Source organism: Camelus ferus, chromosome 23 (assembly GCF_009834535.1).
Source record: "Camelus ferus isolate YT-003-E chromosome 23, BCGSAC_Cfer_1.0, whole genome shotgun sequence".
NCBI lineage: Eukaryota > Metazoa > Chordata > Mammalia > Artiodactyla > Camelidae > Camelus > Camelus ferus.
Genome location: NC_045718.1, coordinates 31,007,566 through 31,029,238, shown reverse-complemented (window position 1 = coordinate 31,029,238; position 21,673 = coordinate 31,007,566). Strand labels below are relative to the sequence as shown.

General features: G+C 43.5%; 1 long non-coding RNA gene across 5 annotated transcripts in view; it reads left to right on the top strand.

The window, feature by feature from the left end:
* LOC106730065 overlaps nucleotides 1–21,673 on the top strand; it is a 103,362-nt gene that overhangs the window by 73,755 nt on the left and 7,934 nt on the right. For 3 of the 5 annotated variants that reach the window (XR_004314530.1, XR_004314531.1, XR_004314532.1), the window contains exons 2-4: nucleotides 9,207–9,371; nucleotides 16,314–16,415; nucleotides 16,985–17,213. This is a non-coding gene — a long non-coding RNA (uncharacterized LOC106730065). The remainder of the gene's footprint in view (nucleotides 1–9,206; nucleotides 9,372–16,313; nucleotides 16,416–16,984; nucleotides 17,214–21,673) is intronic. The other 2 variants (XR_004314533.1, XR_004314534.1) reach the window with 1 other exon arrangement.

The following is a 21,673-nucleotide window of genomic DNA, read 5'->3' as shown; positions in this document are numbered from 1 at the left end:
TTCAGAATGTAGGGCCTTTTTCCTCCCATGGTTGTATCACTGATGCCACTTTAAACTTATCATTCATGATTAGGGTCATTTTTCTCTTACTCACAAATGGAAGTAAAAGGGGACAAAAGGGAGGGACATTTTTCCTGAGGTAATTGAACAAAAGTTACATGAGATGAGAGAGGGAGCAGAGGCTCTTAAAAAGGGAATGTATGCATATGAAAAACAAATTTCCCACATTGGTGAGTTGCGCTGAGTCAGCAAAAATTCAGGATTTCCCCCTTAACAAGGAGAAAAGAGCTATTTGTTAGATTTGACAGCTCCCTGCCAGTATCAGGCCTCCTGAAAGGCAGGGAGCATCACAGGGACAAGCATAGAAAGGACAGAGTGTGCAACTGGCTATTTTTTTAATGGGACATTCATATACTGGTTGTTTGTAACTTTGAGATTTACTTCTTTCTCTCATTAACTACTGTGGATTTCATTAGTTGTGATTTACTTCTCGTACATTTTCCACATCGAGTAAACGACTGTATCTTATTTTTTTTTAATTGCATTTATCTCTCACTCTCCAGCACCATCACCTCCAATCCAACTCTCTCCAGCCAACAATTCAGTGGCTTCCCAATTTCTTAAGTGGGAACTTTTCTGTCAAGTGCCCAGCTTCTCCATAATGTGGCCTCATCCTTCATAGCCAAGCCCACGCCTCCTCCACTTCGTATCAGATCCCTCTGCTGTGATTTGGCCAGAGTCTTTCCTGTTCTTTGAAAATGCCATGACCATTCCAGCTTCTATGCATCACCAACTCCTGTTTTCCTCCTTAAAATTCATGCTTTCTCTCCCCGGCTCTCTAAGTTCCACCTCTATGTAGGAGACAATTTTGGGGAGACCTAGTCTACTTATAATAGTTTTAGGCACATGAGACCCTAGCACTACATGACCCTGCCTTCCAAGCTACCCTTGATTGGACTAGGAGAGTATATACTACCCCCCATGAAATGATCAAATTCTCTTTCCAAGAAATTTGGAGATGAAACTGAAAACCAGTCTCAGTGCTAGAGCTGGAACATGTAAACTAAGGAGCTGAGGGTCAGCCACAGTCTGTTTCATGGAAGAGAGACTAGTGGTAGAAAGAGAGAGTGTGCAAGACTTGGGGTTATTGGTACAAAACATTAAAAACCAGCTCTGGTTTACTTAAGCAGAAAACGTTTATTTCAAGGATATTCTATAGCTCCTAGAATCAATGGGAAGGCTAGAGAACCAGGCTTGGAGAATGGACAGGGACCAAGGGAGACTAGGCAGCCAGAGACAGCCAAGGTGTCTGTCCGGAGACCATCTGGTTAGAATGCCACCATAAGCTCCACTCTTTCTCTTGCAGGACAGTATAGCAGCTGCATGAGTCTGTGCATTGTGATTCTGCAGCCTGCAGGATCAAATCTGAGGTCTGATGGTTTAGCTAGATTGGCTCTGTGGCTATAAGAGACAAGAGATTATCTTTTGCTGTTAAAGAAGCTTTATGGTTCAATAACCTTGACACTAGCTGAACTATTAAAGCCCTGAGCTTGTCTTTTTTTTTTTTTTTGAATTCACCAGTGTGTTCAGTGGTAGCCAGCCCATCTAGAACCTTTATATTCATCATTCCCATCAAAATGGTCAATTACAGTCTCCTCAAGCCTTTTCTTCCATAAGCACTTCATCCCAAGCAGCCAGTGGTGAAAATTTAAGTAACTATTTGCCACTGCATACCATGGAGACCAGTATCCCATTTCCCACTGGCATTGAGGTAGTCACTGCATTCAAGCCAAGTCAACTCAGATAACCAATCCAGATCCTTATCCTTGAGTCAGTTTCCTGGGGCTATTTTAGGAACTGAGCATTAGTTTAGTTGGGGAAGCAAACACTACTCTTGGTTTTTTAAGCAGAGGGAATTTAACCCAGGAGATTGGTAACAAATGTCTTGGAACAGTGGAAGAGCAAAAAGGGGAAGACCGAGCTGGTAATTTTAGGAAGCCACTGCACTCACGCACAAAGAGAACACGGTGTCACCGGGTGCTCATGACTGCTGTGTGGCTGAGGCTGCTGCTCTGGAACTGGCTGCCAGAGCAGGAACCCGAGAGCCCTCACTTGCTCCTGCCACTGCTGCTGCCACTACCATTACTGCTTTTTTTTTTTTTTTCAATTGAGGTATAGTTGATTTATAATGTTGTGTTAGTTTCTTCATTCACCCCTGCAGGCCTGCAAGTCCTGTCATTGCCCAGCTTCAAGACCGAAGGAAGAGCCCAGAGAGCAACAGAGACACGAGTGGTTTATTGGGTGGGGAATCTCACATGTCTGAAGCAAGGTCATGGAGCAGCATCCCTCCGTGTGTGGCAGACTGTGTATGGCAGGCTGGACCCAGCAGCAGTCTTTGCTACTTGAAGGGAGAAGGAGGCTACTGCTGATAGGGGGAATTGATGTCAGGCTGGCTTATTGGTTACCAGGAAAACCAACAGAGGGGCACATCCCTTATATCCCCTCCAGTTAATGACCGGGGCAGATGTAATGGAGCCATTCTGATCTAAAGATTAGAGCAATCACTCGCTGGGTCCAGGGGGCAAGCATGTGGGCAGTTACGATTAAGCTCTGTGATTAGGAGGAAAGGTCAGTCATGTGAGTAGGGTGTGGGTGAAGCAGGGACTGGTGGAGCAGAGGGTGTGCAGAGAGCAAGAGAGCAGCCATCTTGAGCGGCCTGATCATACAAGTGCTCAGCACAAGTGGCGGTGAATGAGTGTTCAAGGCGTAGCTGTAGGAAGACCATTAGGATTAGAGCAGGAGCCGGTGACTTTGAGACGCTGGCTCACCTGGCTGTTTAGGACAGACACGTCCTTGATGACAGAGGTGCTGAGGCTTTCTCCAGCCCACAAATACTGCACATCTGGAATGCTAGGCACAGGCAACAAGTTCAGACTACCCTGAGATTTTTGTCATTTTAGATACTCAGTTGGAGAGAGATGTGAAAGTGTGCTTGCTTTACAGGAACTCTCATGAGCTTGTTTAGCCCTTCTGGCCAGGTGGGCCTCTGGCCAGCTGGCTTGTTTCCTGCCATCTTTGCCTGGTGATGCTCCTTAGTCTGTAAGATGCAGATTGGGTTTCTTCTCCCGTGGCAAGGATTCCTTGCTGTTCACATGCACAGCGAAATCTAGTTGGAAGACCTCCAGTTGGGGGTGGCGGGCGGCGCGGGTGGCCACGTTGTGAGTTTGCTTGAGGTCTGGGGGACTCAGCTCATTCACCAAGTTTTGCTCTGTAGATTGTAGGCATGTCTCCAGGCTGTAGGTACCCTCTGCTCCCACTGTCCTCCCACCACAACCCCCAACCAAAAACCTGCTCCTCTGTCTGAGGTAGCACTGCAGGCTATTTGATGTGCATTCTTTTAGTCTTTTTTTTCCTATGCATTTACGATAGTAACACGTACAAAAGTGGAGTTTTGGATTTCTTTTCTGTCTTCTTTTTACAAATGAGTTCATACCACAAATTCTTTGGTTCTAGGTTTTCTTTCCTCCCTCCCTCCCTTCCTTCCTTTCTTTTTTCTTTTCTTCTCCCTTTCTTTCCCTCCCTCCCTCCTTCCTCCCTTCCTTCTTTCCTCTCTCTCTCTCTGTGTCTCTCTTCCTTTCCCTCTTAACAAAATGGATGTTTGTAAGGAATTATCTTGATCTTCTAAGGGCCTATAAAACCTTAACTTGCGTTCAAATAATTGGTACCTCTATAGGAAACATCCATTGGCCGCAGGTCAACTACTCAGTTTGTTGAAGATTAATCGATCATATAGTTCTGCGAAATTTCTCCTTTCTCTCTCTGCAGGCATAAATAATCCACCACGGGGGCCAGGAAACCATTCAAAGCCAGCAGGGCAAGGGACTCCATTGTGAAAGCCCTGTTTGCGCCCTGGATCTCTGGGTCTCTGCTCAACTCCGGTCTGTCCCCTGGCCCTGAGCGCCCACTAGTGTTCTGCCGGGGAAACTGGCCTGACCTTGTCTGGGAGAAACCTGGTTGAAGGAGCCTCTCTCTGCCTGTCTTTACACTCTTTCACTTTGGAAAGATGTAAAAATGATGAAACAGCAAGGCTATGGGATGGGGTTCTCACCACAGATCCACATTTATGTTAATAAATAACATTTATTCAACATTTACTATGTGCCAGGCATAATTATAAGTGCTTTCCATGTATTAACTCAGTTAATTCTCCCAACCTTTTAAAGTGGGCTCTGTCATGCTCCTTACTTTACAGATGAGGAAAATGAGGCTCAGAAAGGTTAAGCCACTTCCCTCAGGACACATAGTGAAGTATAGAGCAAATATTTGATCCGAGGCAGTCTCACTCCAGATCCTGTGCTCATAGTCACAGAAAATGTTGCCTTCAAATACAGTTTTATGAGGACTGATAACATTTCAGTCATGGTGCAAAGAACTTGGGTTCATTGATGCCTTTAATGGCCGTTCTTTGTGGATTCGGGACAACACTGACCAGGGCAGTTTAAAGATCCTAGGAAATCTTTCTTTTGGAGGCTCCATCCTACATCATTTAAAAACAATAAAAAGGTACATTACATGTAATTTTTTTTTTTTGCTGTAAATACTTGGAAGACTTTTAAAAAATAATTTTGCCTTTAAAGTAATCAGGCTATGAACAATTTACTTAATTCACGATTGGCTGTGATTTCTCATTCTCGCTTGGAATTCTTGTGAAGAAAGGACGTCTAACCTACAGATTGTTTTTAAAATGTAATGAATTTTTTATGAATATTAGTTTAGCAAATGAGGTTGACATAATATTATATTTTCTAGGCATTTAATTAAACATCTATTGATTGTGGTTTTGCAGTGTTCTTTTCATAGTTCTGAGCACGTGTGTGTGTGTGTGTGTGTGTGTGTACACACACACACACACATAATCTCCAGCACTATGGCTATGTGGCCATCATGAATAAAATGGCCATGTTCCTGGCCGTACCCCACATCTGGTCCGTTCTTGTAGCTGACCATAAGTAGGCAGAATAACTGATCCCCCACCAAGGGGCTGGCTGTAAAGACCCTCCTGCCTCAGACTACTTTATTCATTGGCTGCTGGTGGTGGTTTACAGGGATTCAGCCAACACTGATGAGGAAGATTGGATGTACCTTACAGGAAGCACAGAATGTTGATATAATCACAGAGTGCTCCCTCATTCCAGTCTTCCAGCGTATTGCCTGCAGGCATGGGGCATTCACCTTCTTTCCTGGGATCATGACTATAGAGAACCTGCCATGCCTGTAGCTAGGTTTTCCTGTCTTTTTGTATCACTTGCTCTTGGCTGTGTAATGGTACCTCTCTGCTTTACTGGGTACTCTACCAGGTAATCAGGACTAGCACAGTGGTTAAGAATAGGCTTTGGGAATCGGACATCCTAAGGTTCTCACCCCAGCTCTGGCACCTAATCTATGAGTTTGGGCAAATCACTTAACCTAGACTTCTATTTCTAGTTTGTAAAGTGATAATAATAGGACCTACCTCATAGGTTCTGTTCTGAACTGGCAGGCTTTACATTTGACCAGGCTCTTTCTTCACTCTCTGGAAGTAGAATTGAGGGATCCAGGAGTCCTTTACTAATTCTTAGCTGTCTATTGGGAATTCTTCTAGCAGAATATGTTCATACTTTGGTATCTGGTACCTATGACATCTTAGTACCTCCGCCCTGGTACACAACATAATCCTGTTCAGTCCTGGCCATAACCACCTGTGGAAGGTGCTGTCATTCTCCACATTCTATAGAAAAGGAAAAAGACTTAAAGTTAAGTGACTTGTTCACGGTCACACCATGAAGAGAGGCAGAGCTGGGATGAGAACCCATGTCAGTGGCTTCAAACAACCACTTGAATTGCTCACAAATGTGTGGGTCCACGTTTGGCTGGTCTCAACAGGATAGTTCTTCCGGTCTTGCCTGGGGTCACTCATGGGGCTGCAGTCATCTGATGGCTGGACCGGGACTGATGCTGTAAGGATGGCCTCACTTTCATGTTTGATAACTGATGTTTGCACTACCTCTCTCTGCACGTGTTCTCCTTTCTTCAAGGAGGCCAGATGGAGCTTCCCAACCTGGTGGTCTCAGGGTTCCAAGAGAGCTAGAGCAAAATCTGCCAAGCCTCTTGAAGTCTAGGCTTGGAAGTCCCCAAATATCATTTTCACCATATTCTGTTGGTCCAAGCAAGTCACGAGGCCCATCCAGATTCAAGGGGTGGGAACTGTGGCAGTGGGAATACAACTCCTGGGTGTGGGTAGTAAAAGGACACATCTGCTGGAGAGAAGTGAAAAAAAAAATGAAAATAAGAGTTGGTCTGCTTTTTATCATCACTCTCTGCTGGTAATTCTAAACAATGTGGTAGGATACTCCTCCCCGCTGGAGCAAACTGCTCCCACCTCTGCTATCCCTTAGTGAGCCTCTGGTGGGGAAAGAGAGCCCCTGATGGCAGTGGTGACAAAGTCACATTGCAGAGGGGCACGTGCACAGGGCTGGGAAGGATCATTCCAGCCCAGTTTGTAAGCAGTCACAGGGTGAGATGTGGGAGGAGACTGTGCGATGGGCAAGGGAGGCCCCAAGAACAACTTTTCTTACTTCACATTTTCATTTTGACCCAATGCTGCAATTTCTGAAAGATGGCAGGATCATTTTCAGCTTTTAAAGTCAATTAATTATACTGCTATGAGCTAGTAAAATAATTAATAAATGTTAACATTTGCATGTTGTTTTAATTAAGAAATAAATGTCTTTGAATGAAAAAGTACCTGCCAGCTTACCCATTAATTATCAGAGTACTGAAAGCACACTTTGCAAGGTGGCTCCAAAAGTACCTTGGCAAAATGAGCCCTCAGTCACTTTTTGCCTGGGTGAGTCATGCTGTTTTTCCTTGAAGTTCAAAGCGCCAGTCAGGTGGAGAGAGGGGAGTCCTTACCTGATAGGAGGAGAGCAGCGTGACCTGGACTCTTTCGACATAGTTGGGGTGCTAGATGGACAGTTGGGGTTCTATGACAGTTTTGCTTCCAAGGAAGTTTCTGTTAATAACACCTGTTTTCTACTTCTTTTGTTAAAAAAAGAGGTGATCATGCTTTATCTTCTCATGAACTTTACTTCTTTGTGATTGGTCTTCTATTTCTTACGTGTTGCTTGGGGTCAGTCCCTGTCAGACAATCAGGTGTACACTCCCAGGGGCAGGAGCTAGGGCTATCTATATTGCTCCTCTTTTGTAAAATCTTGGTATTTTTTATTTTATTTTATTTTATTTTTTACAGCTACCTTCTCCCACTCTGATTTGTCTTTTCACTCTCTTCTGCTTTTTAAAACAGAAGTTCTTAGTTTTGATAAATAAAAGTTCTTAATTTCAATATATTCCAATTAACTCCTCTTTTCTTACATGGTTTGTAGGTTTCCTTTCTTGATCATAAATGCAATCTCTTGTATTATTCTTTAAAAGCTTAATTTTTTTGGTCTTTCATGTTTCTTGGTCTTTTTTTTTTTGCTTTCGTATTTACATCTACAATCTACCCAGAACTAAGTTTTGTGACTGGTGTGAGAGGGAGTTAAGCCTCAAATTTTTTTCCTTGTGTATATCCAATTGACCCAGTACCTTTGTAGAGAAGACTGTCTCTCCCCCATTACTCTGATGTTTACACTGAGGCCATGCTTCTTCCAGGCTGTCTCCAGTCATTGCCTGAGCACAGAGAGGGCACTGAAGCCTCATTTCTGTCCCATGTGGGGGTTTCCTCTAATGGGGACCTTTGCTTAGAGACTACTCATCAGTCAACTGAGACTTTCTGCAGTGTGGTCTGAGACTCTTCCTACCCAGTCTTCCTCCCACCCCTCACAGGTGTCAGTCCTGCACTGTGGTCCAAAGTCTTTCCCTGCCTCCTGCTCCTCCCTCCCTCTTTATCCTTCACAAGCATCCCCCCCATCCCCTACTCTCACTCCCCTGTCAACATCTTGCATGTTTAATCCTGTCTTGGCATCTGTTTCTTGGGGGCCCTGAACTGACAGAGTGGGTAGATCCTAGAGTAAGAGGCATTCATACTTTGGTGTCAAGGTGATGAAAGACTGGGCCAAGTTCAAGGCACAAGAGTAGATGAGGAGAATGGATTGAAGGACTTCCTGAAAAAAAGAGGGAATGGAAACTGTGCCTGACAGTGTAGAGGGCAAAGGAGGGGGTGGATTATGTCACGGAGGTGGAGCTCATTTGAGGGAACCATCAGTGACATTAGTCCTATGCTAATTAAAGGATTTTTTTGAGAGAAAAACATTAATAACGTTAAGTTACATTTGTATTGGGGCTTGACAGTTTACTGAGTGCATTTGCACATCATCTCTTTTACTCTTTAATGGGGCTTCTGAGTAGGGGAGAAGGGAGAAACAAGTCAGGGAAGTCCTATTTGTCTCTCCTTTCCTGTGTTCTTCACTGCCAACCGTCCCACCCCAGATTGTCTTTCTTCCCTTCTGTTTCCAAGGACTGAAGAGTCAATTGAAGAAATTGGTCAGATTAGGCCATTTCTAGTCAAAGTAAAGGGTCGAGCTAGTGTTAGCACATGACAAGCCTATGTGAGAGAACTTAAGGCCATATGATGGTTGGAAGTGGGGGAGGAGGGGCTGGGGTATACATTGATTTGGTTGGGTGACACCATATTTCATAACATGTGGGGATGGTTACTTCACGCAGGAGGGTGGAATGTTGATTTTTAGGGGGTCACTGTCAGAGAAGAGGAGAGAGACAGTAGAGAGGTGTATGTCAGTGAGAAGGAAAGACCATGATGGTGGGTTGGCAGAAGGACAATGCTATATTGAAATATTTAGATGGGGTTGCATGGTGTGTGCGTGTGTGTGTGTGTGTGTGTGTGTGTGTGTGTGTTCTAGCTTCAGGTAGTATAATGAAAAAAAGAATTAGGTGGATGGAAGAGAAATGTTAAAGAGGTGTGGAATCAAAAAGATTCCAAAGAACTTTAAGATCCTTAAGATCAGCAGCCATTAATGTAGGCTCAGTCAGCTGGTCCATATCAAGCATCTCCCGTGGCGGCTCGGTGCTACTGATGGTCCAGATGCTGTGTCTGGGAAGAAAGCTAGACATTCAAGTTCCTTTCCATTCTCAGATTGGACAGACAGGTATTAATTCAAAAGACCCAGATGGTTCAAGGGAGTTTCTAACTTTATACTGTTGGATACCAGGTTTCAATCTAAATTTGAGCTCCAGCTTCCCGCTTTCCTGTTGGCCCTGGATTGAGAATAGCCTCTCGTTTACCAGCCATCTGGTCTCTCCAAACCTCTCCTGCCGAGTGGCATCTCCAGATACCTTCCCAGAGAGAAGACAGAATCTCAGACAAAATCTGTAAGGTGAATATATGGTTTTTCCACAAGGGGATCCCTAGGTGGGGTTCTGGGGAGGAGTAAGTCCCCACATTGAAAGGGTCCATGTTATATGAGTCTTGTTTCTGTTTGATTTGATAGAGGGGGCTCCCTGGATCAGTCAGATGTGGAGGTGCATCCTATCTGGGGCAGCCCATGCCTGTGCTTCTAGATCTTTGGTTCCCTGAAAGTTCCTTCTCTAAACAAGCAGGCCCTGGTGCGAATTATCCATCATCTAGCATCGCTGAACACTTATAAATGCCTGCTGTTTGCAGGGCACTGGTGGCACAAAGAGAGTAGAAGAAAGAGTCACACCAGCATTTAGAACATACCTCTTGCTTTCTAAGATGACAAAAATAGAGAAAATTTAGCTTTAACCATAACAATAATTATTTTCAGGAAAATAATCCGTCATTATTTCTATCAGGTCTGTGTCTGGATAGAAGATACCAGGCTGTCCCCAGGGTTTGTGGAGACTTCAAGACAGATTACACTCTTAACTTTCTCTGCTTTCTACTCTCAACCCTTGTGCCTGACAACCCAGCATTTTTATCCTGGTGAAATCAGGTCAAAATGAATGTCAGGGGCTCACTGGAAGAGGATGAGAAGTCACAACACAGACCCATTAGGCTGAATAGAACTGAATGGAGGCGTCACCACGCGATTTGCTCTGGGAAGTCTGGAGTTCAGGGGCCGGGGGTGGAGGTGTGAGCTCAGGCCCTTCCTTCTAAGCACCAGATGGCAGAGCCACCTCACTGCACTCTGCCTGCTGCCTGGCCCATGTGCCTGGGTGGCGTTGGCCTGCTCTGTCTTACACCAGGATGCCTCTGTCTGCCAGAAGGAATAATTAGAGTGGAAACAAATGTATGGCAACATCTGGATGGATACAGCTCAATTGGCTCCTGACAGGTCTCTGGCTAAGAGAGCCTGCAGCAGCTGCGGCGCTAGTTGGGGCAGGTGGGATCGTGTAGGACTCAGCAAGTGATGGGCAGACATCACCCTGCTTCCGAGTCCTCTTTTTTTCGTTATACATATATATATTCCTTTTCATATTCTTTTTTATTATAAGCTATTATGAGATATTGAATTTAGTTCCCTGTTCTATACTGTAGGACCTTGTTGTTTATCTATTTTGTAAACAGCAGTTAGTATCTGCAAATCCCAAACTCCCATCCTAGTCCTCTTTGGTCTCACCTTACAAATGCCCCTAAGGCTGTGTGTGAGCAGGTTTGGAAATGAAAAGTCCAGTTTCTTCAATTCTGCAGAGGTTATCTCAGTTGCAACAGGCAAGCTGTCAAACTGATAACCATTCCCCAGCATAGACTTCGCAATGCTTGGGGGCTTCTCTCAATATACACAATATACGAGGAGTGACTTTCTAGGAGGAGGAGACCTGAGGGTGTGTAGGGGATGGGGCATACTGCAATTTTTTTTTTTTTTTGCCAAAATTTTAAGTCAGTCTTGTAGTTGTGGTTTAAGTTTGCGTGGTCCAGCTGCGTCCCCAAGTCACTGACAGGTCACAGCCGAACCCCTGGCCTGTATCATACCCGCGGCCAAGTGAATTATCGCTGCAAGAATGCAGCACAGGTGAGGCGTAGGAACCTTGCAGTCTGCTCCTAAGGGATAAGGCTGTACATTTTCTGGGCTTGTCCTGTGGCCCTTGCCCCACGGAGAGTGTGAACCCAGCTCTGTCCCTCTTGCCTTCTTTGCTCCAGGCCCTCCCATCGATCTAGCTTCACACCTGCAGTTCTCCAGCTTCAGGCTTCCTCCCCTGGCTCCCCACCACCCTGGCCCCCGCCACGTGACAGGTTAACTCCTCTTTCAAGCCCGAGGTTAGTGTTGCTCCACCAGGGAAGGCTTTTCTGAGTCTCCAAGCCTGGTGCTGTGTGTGCCTGTGGCAGCCCCTGCCTCTCCGGTCACACCAGTTATTACTCACTCCTCTCTGCTCTGTATCCTCCACGAGGCAGGGACCCAGCACAGAGCCTGGCATGCGGGGGGCAGTCAGGGATGGAGCAAAGGGATGAACCATCTCGGCTGTCACCTGCTTCCGTCCATCACACAGCTGATGTCTGGCCAGCGTCTCTTCCTTTCCTCCTCTCCCTCACTCACCCGCCCGCTCTTCCAGACCACCAGTGAAAATGCCGTCCTTGCCTGGCCTGTTTCTTTCTCCGCCTCATTTTAGTTAACTCAGAAATCCCATGTTTGTCTCTGTGTCATACCTGGATGTCACTTCTCTCAAGTCTGTTTGGATGAAATAATGAAACTTCGTATGTGTCTTCTGTTTTTCCAAACTGCTTCATGGTTACTGGAGGAGAAAAGCAAAACCGCAGGGAGAAGACCAGTGTCAGAGGATTTATTACTAAAATGTCACCATTACCTGCATCTCTCTGGGGTCTGGGGCTCTTTTGTGTATACCGTCTTATGGTTTTTACCCCCATGTTTCTAAATAACATGCTTTTATTTCTCTTTCTTGATTTTTGGGTGTTAGGAATAATTTATTTTCCATCAAGGAAGAGAGGAATTTAGTTTTCTTTACATACTGCCCTCTCTTTCTGTCACACATGTGGTTAGATCAATATTCAGTATCTGCATTCCTATGACTTAAGTAAGTGCTATTCACAACTGAGCCACATAGTATACTATGATTACTTTTTCTTTTCCAAAAACCTTTTTGTCCTGTGTGTTTGATTGGTTAGCTTTCTTTGCACTTACCACTGATTGATCCTTCCAACTTGCTCCCAGTGTATGAACCTGCTCTCAATATGTAACTACATTAGGTATGTCTATCAGTTTCATGTTCTTGATGATTCCAGAGCCTCCTGACCTTCTCCAGACTAGGCTAGTTATTAAATAGCTGCCGTCTTGAGGTGGCATTTTTTTCCCCCATTATCCCTAAATTTTCTCTTTGTCTTTCTTTTGTGTTTGCTCTGTTTCCTGGATCCAATGTCCTTCTCTTTCTTAGTTTACTCTTTTGTTTTGGTGGAACACATCCTCTAGTACCTCCCTGAGAAAGGATGCATGCCAAGTAAGTGTTTTGAGATCTTAAATGTCTAAAAATATCTTTATTCCACCCACACACTTAATTATTGTTTGACTGTATCAATATGTGGATTGGAAGACATTTACCCTGCTTCCTTGTCTCCTAGTTTCCAGTATTGCTGTTGAGAAACCCAACATCTTTTTGATTATCTACACTTTTGTTGAAATTCCCCTGCTCTTCATTTTTCCTCTCTCTGAAAGCTTGTAGAATTTTTTCTTATCCCTCATGGTCTAAAATTTCAAAGTGAATGCTTCTATTTTCCATCTGTTGTGCTGGGTACTCAGTAGGCTCTTTCAATCTGGAAACTCATGTCCTTCTATCCTGGGAAATCTCAGTTATTTCTTTGTGAGTTTCTTCTTTTCCATGTAGAAAGCAAAGAACACCTCCTTATTAGAAATACTTCTGTTGAGATGCTGGACCTACTAAACTGGTCGTCTTTTCATTTATTTCTTTTCTTTCCTTCTCCTGTCTTCTGTCTCTTTGCCTTGGGCTCTATTTTTGAGAGAGTTCTTCAATTTTAACTTCTCATCCTTCTATTGGGGTTTTCATTTCTGTCATGATATTTTTAGTTTTTAATAATACAGGGTTTTTGGTTTTTTTTTTTTTTGTAATCTCTTTTTTTCTTTTTATAAGTTTTGTTTCCTGCAAGTTGCTTTTTCCTGCTTGTTTGTTTTGGTCTCTCTTTCATCTTAGAAAGCTTCTCAAATGTCCCAGTGATCCTAGGCCCTCTGTTCATATGAATGAGTGGGCTCCACAAAGCCTATTGGAAACTCTCTGCATGTTGGATGGGGCTTGTCAAAATGGGCTTCCCTGTGTTATCTGGCTGGAGCATGTCTTTGGGGAATCTTTTGATGTCAGTATCTTTAGGTCATTTTTCTTTAGGATCAAATTTTAAAGGGAAGTCTCTTGCAGTCCCCAGTCTAAGGGGTAAAGTCTAGCCAGTAGTGTCCAGGAACTGAGTAGAAGTAGGCCTGAGATGGGGGAGGTGATGGTGTTTCAAAATTAAGTCTGTAAATGTTCAATTTATGCCCCTCATATTTTTAATTTGCCATCCCTATTCTTAGCTGTGCCTCGGGTCCTGCTTTTTTGCCTTTCCTGGAGAGTAAGCCTCTCATCTTCGGCCAAGGCAGTGCTGAGGGAATGGGGGTGGGGGTTGGGGGTCTAACTGTATCTTAAATAGACTTTCAATCAGAGCCTTTGTATTTAACCCCCACTTCATCTCCATTCCCAGAGGTACCTGGAGCTGGTTTAGGATTCAGCTTTCTTAGGTCTTCAGAGTCAGTCACTACCTATCCATCTGCTTTCCAGTTTCCAGTACTGTGTTGCTACTGTCTTTATCCCGTTCTCTTTGTTCCAAGATTTTAGCCTTCCTGCAAGGCTCCTTTCCATTTTTGTGAGGTTTTTGAGGGAGCAGGAGCTATGAGTGTCTAATCTGCTGTCTAATCAGAGTCCTAACATTTCTTGAAATAAAAGAGGCATCATCATAGGGAAACGACTGGAAATCATTGCTCCAGTTTATGCCCTTCTATCCCTCATTTAAAAGCCTTTTGCTTTTGTGTCCCACTTTCACAGGTCTCTACTATCTGCTAGTTAATCTGACTATGTATTTTGCTAATTGGTGCAAATAATATTCAGACACATAAATTACTCATTGCTCTCATAAATTACTCATTATTGAGACTATAATATGAAAAGCCCAAAGCATGTTGATTACCTCCTAATGTGAGGATGTTCTTACATCCTAAATTTACCACTCTTTTGAAACAGTGCTACTGTATATGGTTTGCATCGGGGAAAATAATTATTCTTATGAGCCCATTATTCTGTTAGTGAATGGTTGGCTTTTTAAAGGTGACAGGCATCATTTTTCTTTTCTTGAAAGATGATTAAGGTTGTATTTAGCTCATTGGCTTTGCTAAGGATCTTTAGGGATAACATTTGAGTCATTCTCAACCTGGAATTTGAGAGACAGACTGGTCATATCCAAATTACCAGGGGATAAGCAGGGTTCTGGGAAGCCTGGAGAGGAAGGGGCTGGAGCTGCCTGTCCTGGATGCCTTTTCAGATCTCTAGGGTCAGACGGGCCATGCCAGGATATAACATTAAACATTTATCCACCCAGATGATGGGGCAGGTGTGCAAAAAAAAGGAGTGAAGATTGATGACAAAAATTGGGCAAAGGGGATGTGGGAGGATTAGAGGAGCTGGTTGTTCTCCAGATGATCTTTGTATTTTCATTCATAAAGTTAACATACTACTTGGCTTTGATATCCTGAGGGCCTGGGGTTTTCTCTGCCCTTTCTCTGTGCCTCCTCCAGTTGTGCCTGCGTTCCTTTCTTTTAACTGCGATGTATAGTAGATAGAGAGCCATGGATGATCAGGCCTTAAAGTGTGTTAGTGTATTAACATGAAGTTTTAGAGGCAAGTATTAGCGTCTTATGGTAGAGACAGGTGTGGCTGGACTTTTCTTTCATAGGTTTGGCTGTGATAAGTATGTTACCTAAAGATAGAAAAAAACCAAAACGTATGATATTTTTCTCCCTGATGTAGCTACTGATTAGTTTTAATCTAAAATAGTGGTGATGGATAATGAAATATCTGAGGTGGTGTCCTGGATGAATCACCACAGATGTTTCCTCTCACATATATATGTAATGAAATGGAAGCAACTTTATTCACCCCAGTTCCTCTTGGAGAGAAGGAGTATGTATTTAGAACTATTTTGAGAAGCCTGTTGAGGTGGGTAGGGGTCTCCAAATGGCCTGCTGCGGAATCAGAAGATGTCCCAGATACTTTCTAAGGAGGGTGAGTCGTGCTGACCAGAGGACTTTGTTTTTCTGAATACTGAGATGGTCAGGTCTGCTGGTTCAGAGGTTAGGAGCAGCTCTTAACAATAGAAAGGAGCAGAACTGGACTTTATTTTTCATTTATCTGTTCATTATTTCAGATATCTTTATTGAGTCCTTCTGTTGCAGAAAATGGGGCATGAGAGGATGGTCATGTCTCAGGTCTCAGGCGAGTCACTGGGATGCGTTTTGCCAAGTGAGGGTTCTGTCACAATGCTCAGACCTTCAACCTGGAGGGATCCCAGGTGAAAAATGTTCAACCTTAAACATGCTTATGTTCTTTAAAAAAAAAAAATTGACTTCGCACAGGAAAGAATTCAAGAGCGAGCCATACTAGAATAAAGATAGATGTATTCAGGGAGATACACACTCCATAGACAGAGTGCAGGCCTTCTCAGAAGGCAAGAGAAAAAGAGGCCAATTGGTAGAGTGTTGTTAGTTTTTATGAGTTCAGTAATTTCATATGCTAACAAGTGGGAGGATTATTCCAACTGTTGTGGGGAAGAGGTAGGGACTTTCAGGATTGGGCCACTGCCCACTTGTTGACTTTTTATGGTCAGCCTTGGAACTGTCATGGTGCCTGTGGGAGTATCATTTAGCATGCTGATACATTACGATGAGTGTATAATGAAGCTCAAGGTCTACTGGAAGTCAAATCTTCCACCATCTTGGGCCTCAAGTTCTTCTGGAAGTTGAATTTTTTTGCCATCTTAGGCCTAGTTGAGTTTTAACCAGTTTATGTCCTATCCTTAATTGCTGGGTCATTCTTTTAATGGTTGTGCCCTGTCCCCTTCTGTCCTGTCTCACTTTCTCTCTGTTACTCAGCCATGTGACTTTTAATGGATGTATTGCTGGGATACATGGCATGTGCCCAGAGGTAACAGAAGCTATAGAATAAACATGACACATCTTCCTTATGGATCGGTGGTCTTCATAGCATGTGGAGAATTCAAAACTCATATACATACTTAAAAACATTAAACTTTAAAGAAATTGCTCCTAGACACTCCCCCCTCCATCACGCTATATGCTTACTTTCCTCAGGCACGCACAAAGTGCTGGAAGAATTCAGAGGACAAAGAACGTTTCTGGCAATGGACAGAGTCCTGAGGGACCAAAGAAGGCTTTATGGAAGCAGGACTTGAGGTGAGTCTCAAATGACTGGGAATATTTGTTAGGGAGCAATTGATGGATGTGTGTTGGGGTGGGTGGAGACATGCCAGGTGAGAGGGTGGCATGAGTCCCAGCTCAAGGGTGGAAATACCAATAAGAGAGTGGACCAGTTTGGCCAAACTGTGGAAGAGTGAGAGAAGATCAGAACAGCAATATGGAGATCAGTGGGTGGGAGCCAGCTATCAACTATCCTGTTCATTATTGGGAATTTCTGATGATTTTCAACATTTTCAAAGAGATGCCCTAGGGAGGTAAATGGAGAGATGTTACACAACAGTGGAGAGTGAGTTTAGAGACTGGATTATTTGGTTTAGTGATTCCTAATCAGAGAAGCACTTCAGAATCACCCCGGGAGCGTTTCTAACTACCTATGCGGGGTCACTCACCATTGGAGATTCTGATTCAGGAGGTCTGGTGTGGAGCCCAAGAAATCAGTATTTGGAAAAAGCTTCCAATGAATTTTGTTGTGTTCCCTGGTTAAAAACCCCTGAAATGGGAGGTGATTATATAAGGGAGAAAGAAATTTTCCTCTGTCCTTCTAGGTTCTTCTGGCCGCTCTGAGAATTAAATTGTCATGACACACATTAACAGGAGAAATCAAAGTTTAATAACTAGCATACATAGGAGAGACCCAGGAGAACTGAGTAACGTGCTAATTAACATGGCTGAAGTCCTCACCTTAAACACCATCTTCAGCTAAAGACAAGAGAGGACGCTGAAGGTGGGGAAAGTCAGTTATGGAAGTTACCAGGAAACACACTATAAACACAGGTAAGATTGTTATGCAGATTTAAGTCTTTTCCATTGATAAGTTTCTAGAGAGTTGCCATCCTCCTCTTCCTGGTTCACTAGTGGGAAAAGCGGTTACAAATGGAGGTTTTCCTCACAAATTTAAATGTTTCTTACAAAAGGGAATCCCTACTTGGTTTTCAGAGTTTGTCCCAAGTCTGCTGTTTCTTAGAAAATAACCAGCTTAAAATAACATTCCAAAGAGATACATTTTGGGGTGGCAGATTCTGCTCCCCTGTAATTAAGGTAGCCTCTTCTTAATGTAATGGAACTTGGATTCAGGGCAGCGGCAATGGCAGTGGAAAGGGTTCAATTTGAAAGACTTGGAAAAGAATAAGGAGGACACGAATTGATACTAGACCACTCCCTGCTCCAGTATATGTGATGTTCCGAACCATACCCCACTGTGAAATAAAATTCGTATTTTATGGCAAGACAAGAAAAATTTAAATATAAAAAATTGTCTCTGCCCTTTGGCCTCCTCTCTCCCCTCTTCTGTGCTTGGTGTACCTGCATTATGTGTTGACACACCTACCCATCAGCAGAAATACCTGCTTAACCATAAAGAGCAGCATTCTCCCCATATCAACAAGGTGACTCCTTAAAAGATAACATTCCTTCTTAATCGTGTAGGGGCCATGATGACCCATGACCCACTACTCGCGTTGAACGCTTAGATCTATATTGTGTAAACTGTCAGTACTATGTCATTTAATGTACAGCCAAATCAAATTTGTTATATCTTTCTTAGGTTGACTGATTAATTTTTTCATTGACACCACTATCTATGTATCTTTCAAACCAGAACATACTCGTCTTTCCAAATCACCTGGGCCTGAGTTAGCATCACTTACAACCCTTTCCTGGGAAATCATTCCACAGCATACATAGTTCTTTGAGATCTTTATGGGCAACTTTTAAAAAGGGTATTTTTGCATACTGTTACTGCTAACATTACCATCACTCTTAATGTTTCAATTTCAAAAGCATTTTATTATAATTTCCAGCTTCCTTTTTGTCCAGTTCTCTCCTGTGAAAGAGAGTTACAATATACAGAGCAAAGGCATGAGGAAAAAAAAATCTCAATTCTGTTGCATAGAGGCTCACAATCCTCGTAAATGCCGTATGATTATTTGTCCTTGAACATCCTTAGAATAAGGGAGACTCAGAGAAGATAATACGCCTGATGATACTTAAGACAGGAAAGTACTTCCTGATCCTGAACAAACTGAATTTAAAATCTTATTTGGGGACTGGGGGAAAAAACCGGTTTTATCACAAATCCTTTATGTCGGAGCAGACACTGTTTCATTAAAAGACAGAGAAAAATTGCTGATGTAGACCCTTCCTTTCTGGGAAGCTGATCTTTTTTGTCGTGGAACAAAGGCTGGTAAAAATGTTCACGTTGCAGTCATCAGGATTGCAAAACTTGAATTTGATGAACAGACGTATTTATCACTTGAGATATATACGTGTATATTTGGCTACATGATTCAGCCTTTTGATTTGCATTGACCATTTTGAAAAAAATGAAGCATTTTTTGGTGATTTAATTTATTTATTTGGAATATTCCTAGTTTGTAGCCTAGTTGACTGTACTGTGTTTTCCTCAGCCTTCGGGTAAGATAAGAACATGGGACTCTCAGAAACTTCCATGTGGTTGACCCAGCACTAAGTCTATACCAATAGGACCAAGGGACATCATTAGGAGTGGGAAGCACACAGCCACATCTGCTGATATCAGTCTCAGAAGGTCAGGGAAGAACCCCAGCTATGCTGGCTTCTCCAGTAATCTGTTACAGGAGCTAATATAACAGAGCATTAATTCTGCCAACTGCAAGTTGTCACTCGCCATCTGGTTCTACAAGAACGTAGTCACCAGCCACTGTAGTCACTGACTTTCAGCACACCCTGAGAGGAGTTCAGGGCACAGATCAGGAATGAGGCATCTGTGCTCTGGGAAAAACAGGCAGGACAGGCCTTCAGATAGTTAGATATTTTCAGGAGAAGATTTTATGAACCCAATTTCTTGCATCTTCTCATATCTAGAAAAGCATTAAAATCATTATCGGAGACATCAGCTCCTCATGACTAGCAGCAGCCTTCCCATGACTAGCAGTGACCTTCTGTCAAAATGTGTGCCAAACTTCTCATACACACACACACACACACACACACACACACACACACACACACACACACACACACACACACACACACACACACACACACACACACACTGACCCTCTCCCTACCTCTGCTCTGAGCAGTCCCTCAGAGCTATCTGAGAGGTTGTCTCCGGGCTGTCGTCCTCATTAGGCCCCAAATAAACCTTAACTCACAGCTCTCATGTTGTGTGTTTTTTGTTTTTGTTTGTTTGTTTTGATCGACAACTTATATGAACAGGTCTGGATGCACCCTCTGCTTTCAGCCTTCATCACCTCTCTCTATTTCCTTCCTCTGTGGCATATCACTCTAGCCCTTTAGTGTTCGCTTCAGCTGACCTTTCCAGCCTCATTTGCCACCACCCACCATTCACACCAGACTCTTTACCATTCTTGAAGATGTCACTCTCTTTGGTGCCTTTGTTCTTTTACCCTTTGCTTGAAATGCCTTTTCTGCCCATGTCCCTTGATCAGAATACCACTCATTTATTTTTCAAGGCCTGACTCAATGTCACCTCTATCATGAAGGCTTCCAGACCCCCCGACAATCATTCAACTCACATATAATGAGCATCCACCCTATGCCAGGCATGATGCTGATGCTGTGAATAGATGGATGACACAGTCTCTTCAGGGGATCACATATGTGCTTCCATAGCCCACACAGTGGACAGGCTGGGAGGTATATTAATGTTATTAAATCAAAATTCAGTTCTTCTATTCCTAAAACTCCCAAGTTTCTGGTTGTCCTGTATCTACACACACACACACACACATACACTGAATCAATGTCTTAAGGGAGGAGGAAAAGCCTAGGACAAAAGAGTCATGGTTCAGTTCTAAATTTCACATTAGATTTTTTGAATCTATAAGCAGGCAATAGTCTTGAGAGCCAGACTTTGCTAGAAGAGAAAAGGGTTTTCTAGAGACACACATCTACACCTCACGTAACAAGAGCCAATCTGGACCTATGCAGATCATGGACTTTTACTATGAGTACAGGGTGTGATGTAGGGAAGTTCTCTCCTCACAGAAAAAAGTCCTCCCCTCACCCAGTGCTGGGGGAGAAATGGGGAAGTGTGGCATTGGTAATTTACTGTAAAAATAATACATATATATATATTTTGTCTTTGTCCACACTTTCTGGATTGCGGCTCCCAAAACCCTTGAAATTTCCTAAGCAATAAGAACAGTGGGAGCATCTTTTTGTCCTCTGTTCCTGAAATGGCTTCAGAGAGATAAGGGTGAAATGGATGCTTTATTGTTCATGACAAGCTCCTTTCAACCACATCTGAGTTTAGATTAATAAGGTGACTTTTGGAAAGCCCCCTGGTAACCTAGGGTTGGGGGCTGGTTGCCAGGGGAGCCAACCATGTGATTAGAGGGTTGGAACTTTCAGCCCCACTCCCGACCTTGGGGAGGGGAGAGGGGCTGGAGATTGACTTTAATCATTGATGGCCAATGATTTAATCAACCATGCCTAAGTAATGAAGCCGCTACAACAATCCAAAAGGATGGGGTTCAGAGAGCTTCTAGGTTGGTGGAACACATCCATGTGCACCCCAAACTCCATAGAGGCAGAAACTCCTGTGTTTGGGATCTTTACAGACCTCATCCCATATATCTCCTCATCATTTATATCGTTTAATGTCATCTGTAATAAACCAGTAATCTAGTAAGTAGACTTGTCTCCTGAGTTCTTGTGCCACCCTAGCAAATTAATGGTTAACGACTTGGACTTGTGTTTGGCATCTGAAATGGGGAAAGTTGTGGAACTGAGCTTTGAACATGCGGGATCTGCCACTATCTCCAGGTAGGTAGTGTCAGAATTGAGTTAAATTGTGGGACACCCAGCTAATGTCTGCAGAAGGATTAAAAATCATATGCTCATCTCAAGGGCTGCAGAAAAAGCATTTGACAATATTCTGCAGAATTGCCTGATGTGTGGAAATCCTCCCACCGTCCCCATCCCCATCTCTGCATTTGGTGATCAGAAGTGGCAGCAGTATTCAGAGAGGGTTGTGTATGACGTACATGAAAACAACAGGCAGAGAGGGACAGTTACATGTAAATGATCAGCTTTTCCCTTGTAGGATCAGGATCTGAACCTCAAACCTCTAAAGGGAATCTAGTAACAGCTAGAACACCTGGGGCCTCTGGGAACTTCAGAGCATGTACTCTGCTTCTCTGGGACAATGCAAGCCTCTTACAGGCCCTATATCCCATGACTGGTGTCCTTGTAAGAAGAGGAAAGGACAGAGAGAGACATGGTAGAGG